Genomic DNA, 7,625 nt, shown 5'->3' on the forward strand with positions numbered 1-7,625 from the left:
GTTAAGACATTAACCCTCTGGGGTCCGACCATTTTGGGACACTCTCAGAGGTTCTGACATGCTCTTACATTTGGTCTTTTTTCAGTTGCTTTAAAACATAATAATGGGAAGTGTCTCATACCACTGCGTTCAGCACAAACTGGGCTAAAATATTATATGAGCTACATGTATGTACATGTTTGTATTTTTGAGAGAAAAATGTTTATGCGTGGTTTTTAAAAAAGCAAAATTTTTAAGTCACTGATATAAGTCCACAAAACCCATACTAAACATATTTTAACAAGACTTTCCTAAACATAATCTAGTAGTCTAGAGTTTTTTCTTTAAAATGATGTGACAATCACCATGCCTACTTATTCACATAAAACAATGTATTCATTTAGAAATTGTAAGACACTTTTTGTTTAGACGGGCTGTATGCGAGAAGGATTGATTGACAGCAAGCAAACAAAGGCTTGCATAATGAGCTGCATAATAATGAGGCAGGAATGTGAGAATGAACTACAGTAAAGAATGTGAGGACAAATGTATACATGTTTGTTAGAGGTTTATTAAGTTAACAATATAATTAAAATAGAAATGATGGTTAGTAGGACATTTTAAGTTTATTTGGAAACATACCCTATTCCTAAAACTTTGTATAAACTAAGAAACTGATACACAACAGAGCTGTAAACTTCATGTGGCCCATGTTACCATATAACCTTGTCCAAAAAGTGTTTTTCCACTTCATAGTTTTGTACTGATGAGAGAGATGCATACCTCTAAGAGAGTTATAAACAGCTGTTAGCATAAATTGCCCACAGAAATACCCTTACTTATATAACTGATGGGTAAATGTCACTGATACTAAGTTACATTCATATACTATCTTGTACATAAACTTAATCTCAGATAAACATCTGCAGCAATTAATATAAAAAGCTGTTTTCAGATGACTGTTTTCAGATGCAAATCCCCTTATCGTCTAGCTTCTGTTTTAAACGCGTTTCTGTAAGCGAGTATGAACTTTAAAAACACATCGCAAATGGATGTGCGCGAGCTCGCGTCTCCGTGTAAACAACGCGGAGCTCATAATAAACGGTGTCGCGTGTAAAGCGCAATGTATGAAATTACCTTGCATGTAAACAATATGGAATCATTTTACAGCAAATCCCGCAGTGCAGCATTTACTCAAAGTTGCCATGACAGATACGAAAGTGAATAACTGTGTCTTAACACTGTACAACATGTAACAGATATCCGCCATTACGGGAGGTCACGCGGATTTGTTTGTAAATAAGCATGTAAACATGGAATCATATTACAGCACATACTTAAAAGATACAGCAGTTCAGGCTTACTGAAAGTTTCCATGAAGGATATAAGTGAATAACTGTGTTTAACACTGTTACAGCATGCAACAGTGAAATCCGCCATTACGCGAGATCGCGTCCGTTTGTAAACAATGCGAAACTTTTTCAATCCGAAGCGTGTAGTCTGCTAAGGTTGCTTAACCTTACTGTATGTAGGCTGAACTGCACAAGCCATGAGCATACTAAGTTACATGATAGCAAATATAAATGGTATAAATGAACTGTTAACGTTACTTACTTCTAATCCAGCAGTGCGTTCTCCATTGTTATTCTTAGGTAACGTTAAAGATAAATGCTTCTCTTCCTCAATGTCCAGACATAAATGAAGATATTCCTCACGTGTGTGAATAAAGTTTATAATCCAAACATGCGGTAAAGTCTTTAAATCTGATCAAACTTTACGCTTTGCTTGTTATGGTTGAACAGCTTGTGTCTTCATTACCATGTCAACAGCTGTGGGCGTGACCAAATTACAGATAATGAAGTCAGCCAGGAAAAACGGTACTCTCTTTACTTCAATGCAGATTACATAAACTGGCAATATTTGTTTTCGATTATATTTAGCTTGTTTAAAAGTAGACATTTCAGGCTTTCTTTGGATGTGTGTATCATGCTTGTGTGACGAGTAATCGCGGAGTTTCAATTGATTTTTGTAACGTGTTTTGAGAGACAGCTGGCGGAGACAGAAATGTCTGGATGGACACCCTGTTTATTTTCTTCATTTGACAAAAACACAAAGATCTGTTGTTATTGTGAATGAACACATATTAAAGAAGACCCTTTACCGTTTCAAATGATGTCAAACACGTAAGTGTATGATTATTAATGATGGAGTATTTTAAGTTGATTCTGCCATGATAAGGAAAAAACACGTCAAAACGCGGCCCCGCGTTTTTGGACCCCAGGGGGTTAATGGTGAAAACCTGCTGATCATTCCGTGTCAAATCAACTTAATTTTAGAATTAACAAAATTAACAAAATAAGACTAACTCTAAACTTCAAGACCCAAGTGCCCAACTTAAAGGTGCAGTGTGTAAATTTTAGCGGCATCCAGTGGTGAGGTTGCGAATTGCAACCAACGGCTCAGTCCACTGCTCACCCCTCGTTTTGAAACGCATAGGGCAGCTATGGTAGCCGCCACTGGAAAAACATGTAATTGACAGGAAAAATTTAGTAAAAAAAGTTGGTCCGTAAAGGGCGTCTGTAGAAACATGGCGGCACAAAATGGCGACTTCCACATAAGGGGACCCTCTGTGTATGTAGATAAAAATGTCTCATTCTAAGGTAATAAAAACATAAAGGTTCATTATAAAAATTTCTTTATACACCCCTGATAATATAGTTTTGTATATTATTTTGCATTTCTGTCAAGAGAAAAATTACACACTGCACCTTTAAGGAAACACTAATCGGCACAATGGTGACTCACTTTATTAACCAGATTTACAGCTGTTGTATAGAGATTAAATTTATCATCCATGTAATTTTACAAGCAAGTTGTAATTTTAAGTTTCAAACAGAGATGGTGATAGAGAGGTAAAAGTGAAAGATTGCAGCTTTTAACTCTGTTTTAGTGTAACTTTTTAAAACTCTGTTAGATGAAGTCATATATACACACACAGCAGTGTTCCTTTAACTCTGGGGATTTCATCTATTGCATGTAATATTTTGAGCTTTTTCATCATTTTAGTATTAATTTCTCCAGAAAAATAAATTTAGGCCCTGTTTACACGTACATGGTTATTTTTAAAAACTAAAAGATTTACATTCGTTTGTGCCCCTTGTAATTGTTTCTAAAAACTCCGGCCAGAGTGGAGATCTTGAAAATCTTCGGTTGCACGGTTGCATGTAAACTGAGACAAACGGATGTTTAATCAGGCAAAGTCACAGAGTCGCGCCAGAGCTCGCACCTATGTTAAAAGTGCGACCTATGTTTACATGTTACTGCTACTCTGAACGCTTCCAAGATCACATTTATGTTCATGCAAACTCATTTCGTGTGTTTGTATTGGTAAATACAGCTGTTCCATAATGTTAATGAGCAGAGACGAGTGCTCAGAGGTCAGGCGTGTTTGACTTCATGTGATGCTGCAAGAACCGACAAACGGATGATGTCAAAGTGCAGCGAGAGCGGTACTTAGACATCGTCGATCACCTACTGCAACAACTCCTCCCTCCAACATGAAGCTTGGGATTCTCTTGACGGCATATATATGGACCGGTACGTGTAAATAAACACTTTTCTGAAAACTGACATGTGTGCACGATATTATTCTTGAAACCGGAGAGGTTGAAATGTCCGTTTATGAAAATAGCCACCCACGTGTAAACATAGCCTTAGAGACATGAACAGTTCTAAAATTAAGTTGATTTGACATGGAATGATCAGCAGGTGTTTACTATTAATGTCTTAATCATCACTTCATTATTTCATTAACTTGGAATTCATTAACTATATATGGATTCTGTTTCACATTTTGTGTACATATTATTAGTTTGGAAATTTAAGTTACCCATACTAGATCAATAGAAATCTGGTTAAAAACCTAGACCAGCATTCTTAGATTCAACCGAAATATTCATGTAATCCTAATTCCAGTGATTTTTACACTATATTTAGGAATGTTTCTGATATTTCTATGTGCAACAAATGCAGACACCAAGAGGCTGAAATGTACATTTTATTTAATACAGATTCCTTGTGTTAGGTTCCATTTAGCAGCTGTATATATGTATATATTATCAACAAAAAATACAAAACAGAAAGAACACTGTATAAAAATCATTCATTCATTTGACTTTAATTCTTTTGTGTATTTTACAGTCAGACATTCTGTGATAAAAAAAAGAAAAAAAAACATGTGTCACGATTGCAGTCTTTTTTCCTTCCAATGATCCTCCATGGTCCCTCATCGTTTATTGTATTAAAACCTGCCAGCCATTACCCTTATCATTTGCACTATATATGCACTCCTGTTAATCTTCATTGCTTGCTCCTGTTTATCTTCATCTGTTATTATTAGTTGTCATTTGTAGTGTGTTGTTTTGAGTTCATTGTTAGACATGCTATGGCAAACAAATGATTTATGTTATAATTATTGAGTCATTATATATTTTTTAACTTTGTCTATGTAAAACGTAATAAGATGTGTGTCAATGAAATCTACACAAAATATCACCGAAAGACCATTAAAATGTCTACATTAAAATAAACTAATTCATTAATTTATTTGACTTTAATTATTTTGTATACTTTAGATTCAGACATGGTGTTTTTAATTTGTAGTCTGTTGTTTTCAGTTTATTGTCATTAAAGTTTACTTTTATTGGATTGTCCTTGCTTTCCTTATCTCTTTCTCCATAGACACTTTTACAACTAAAAACATTTGCTACTCACTAAAAACAGTTGGGTTAAAAATAACCCAATAAATAACCCAATGGTGGGTTACTATAGCACCGACCCATTGTTGGGTTATTTTAACCCAATGCATTGGGTAGAAAGTTTTACCCAATTAGTTGGGTTATGAAATAACCAATTTGTTGGGTTATTTTTGCCATGCTGTTTTAACCCCATTATTATTATTATTATTATTATTATTATTTTATTATTATTATTTATTACTATTATTTGCTTTAAAAATAAATAATACAAAACTTACAAATACATTTATAATGCTTTATTTTCATTTAGTCATTTGCACCTGCATTTAAATGTATAAATACATACATGTATAGAAGCATAAATACATACATAAATATATACATACATAAATAAACAAAAACATAAGAACAAAACAAATCTACTCCATCTTATCCAACTAAAAACTGCTTAAAAGCGTTCACACATTTTGTCATAATTTTCTCCCTCTCATGTTGTTATAAACCTGTATATAAGTCTTTACTTTGATAACCACAAAGGTATATTTCAAAGAATGTTTGAGATCAGACCGATCGTGGGCCCCATTCATTTTCATAGTATTCTTTTTTCCTACTATGACAGTCATGGGGGTTCATGATCTGTTTGGTTTCAACAATTACTCAAAAAATCTTCCTTTGTGGTCATCAGAACAAAAAAATGTGTACAGGTTTGTAACGACAGGAGAGGAAGAAAATTATGACAATTTTCATTTTTGGGGGAACTATCCCTTTAAGCAGGTGACAGTGTGTTCAGGAAACATCACATGGTACAAAATGTATTGTGTGTTACAGAAACTACTTAACAGTAGTGAAAGGCTTGGGATACTCTGTATAAAATGTAAAAAAAAATTAAAGCATGTGTCAACTGCTGGTCTTGCTCCTGGGCCATGCCTCCCCACGATAACAAAGGCTTGTGATTAGTCAAATTCATCCCATAGCAGGAAATGGACTGCATTTATATAGCGCTTTCATAGACCAATGGCCATCCAAAGCGCTTTACATATTGCCTCACATTCACCCATTCACGCACACATTCATACACCGACAGCTGTGTCAGCCATGCAAGGCGCCATCCAGCTTCTCGGGAGCAGCTGGGGTTAGGTGTCTTGCTCAAGGACACCTCGACACTTGGTCAGGTGGAGCCGGGGTTTGAACCAACAACCTTCCGATTTGTAGACAACCTACATGAACCACTCGACCACTGCCGACAGGACATGGGGTCTTCGTTATACCTCCTCCTCCAAATACTGAATTATGTTTGTTTTCTGACCTGAAGACAGAATTTTCACAATGTAAATATACACACATAAACAGGATAAAAAAAACTAAGTGTCATAAATTATACTTACAGATTGCAAATTAATAAATGTTTGCTTTGCCTCTTGGTACTGTAGGAAGGCTGAATCATCTTGCTGGCCATTTTGTAAGGTTTTTAATGTACCATCTCCAAGAATGTCTACATTTAAAGAAAAGAATAATTAATTAAATCTCAAAGCAAACACATCTGGCACACTGAATAAATACTCTACTTTGACAGTAGATGGCGCTGAATTGCAAATTCAACCGTTCCCGGGGTTACAGTAAACAGTAGTAGACGTGCAGCGCTTTATCAGGGATTATACTGAAGTAAGACGACAATAAAATGCCATCGAGTCATTTCTTAAGACATTTACATTCAGAATGACATTTATATTACAGCTCTGTTTCTATAACACAGACCGGCTAAAAAATATTTGGAGCAAAAAACAGCCGGTTGCATCCCTTACAAAAGTTAAAAAACGGTTTTTACTACACTTTAAACCAAAAAACATTGTCTGTTACAGAAACCATGGTTAAAGCAATATGGCAATCAATACGCCATGAAACTAACGTTATACTACTAAAAGAAGAAATGATTCATTTTCGTAAGGGACCATGCTGTTGGTGCTGTTTAGTATTAAAATAAATTGCTATGTCTCTCTACGTTTATGATGGCTTAAAAACGCGTTTGGCATCGGTAACAGTTAATGAATGGAACAGGTGTAACGGACAAAAACTAGACAACAGCGTTTTTGTACACTTATTTAAACGTGACTGATAGTTTACTGTGTGTTAGAGCTTAAAGACACTTTGTAGCAAAATAAAACATTACACAGAGATATATATTTTAAAACGTACCTCTCGTGTCTGTCCGCACTCAGCAGTGGCACCGGTCAACCGTTGAAATTCAAAATGCGTGACGTGAGCCCGATTTTAACCCAACTCTCTGGGTTGTTATGGAAATAACCCAACAGAACAACCCAATATGTTTAACCCACCTATTGGGTAAAACAAATAACCCAACGGTTTTTAGAGTGTAAATATATTGAAAATTCAGTCCTAAATCTCTGCTAATCAATCCCAAATAAAATATGTGATGGATCAGTTAGATTTATGCATGTGATAGGATCATGGGCGTAGATTTAGGGTGGGACGCTAGGGACATGTCCTTACCAATATTCAGGGAAGACTGAATTGTCCCTAGCAATAATTTCGACCAAACAATTAATCTGTATTTATATATAACCACTGATATCCGTCTTATTCTTGTGTTTTCTATTTTTTACTTATTATATATTTTTTCAGGAATCATTTAAATGAGATTAGAAATCTTTTGCAATCCCGTTCTGTAAAAATAACGCTCTATGTGGTACACAAACGATTAACAGCTTTCGTTCTCTGCAATGCCCGCCTCCGTAACTCACATCGCTAATATGATTGGCTTTGCATTTCTTTAGTCCCGCCTCTCTAACTCACATTGCTAATATGACGGGCTTGTCTTTACTCGCTACGTGTGATAAGATGATTTCACTTTGTACAAAGCGCCAAAGTTCA

General features: G+C 35.4%; 1 long non-coding RNA gene across 1 annotated transcript; it reads right to left on the minus strand.

Moving 5' to 3' along the window:
* Positions 1-5,394: 5,394 nt before the first annotated feature.
* Positions 5,395-7,035, minus strand: LOC129450753 (uncharacterized). Its single transcript, XR_012370667.1, has 3 exons — positions 6,930-7,035; positions 6,122-6,228; positions 5,395-6,042 (listed from the first exon to the last, which is right to left on the minus strand). It is a non-coding gene; the product is annotated as an uncharacterized lncRNA (long non-coding RNA).
* Positions 7,036-7,625: the final 590 nt, after the last annotated feature.

The sequence above is a fragment of the Misgurnus anguillicaudatus genome, chromosome 8 (genome assembly GCF_027580225.2).
Source record: "Misgurnus anguillicaudatus chromosome 8, ASM2758022v2, whole genome shotgun sequence".
NCBI lineage: Eukaryota > Metazoa > Chordata > Actinopteri > Cypriniformes > Cobitidae > Misgurnus > Misgurnus anguillicaudatus.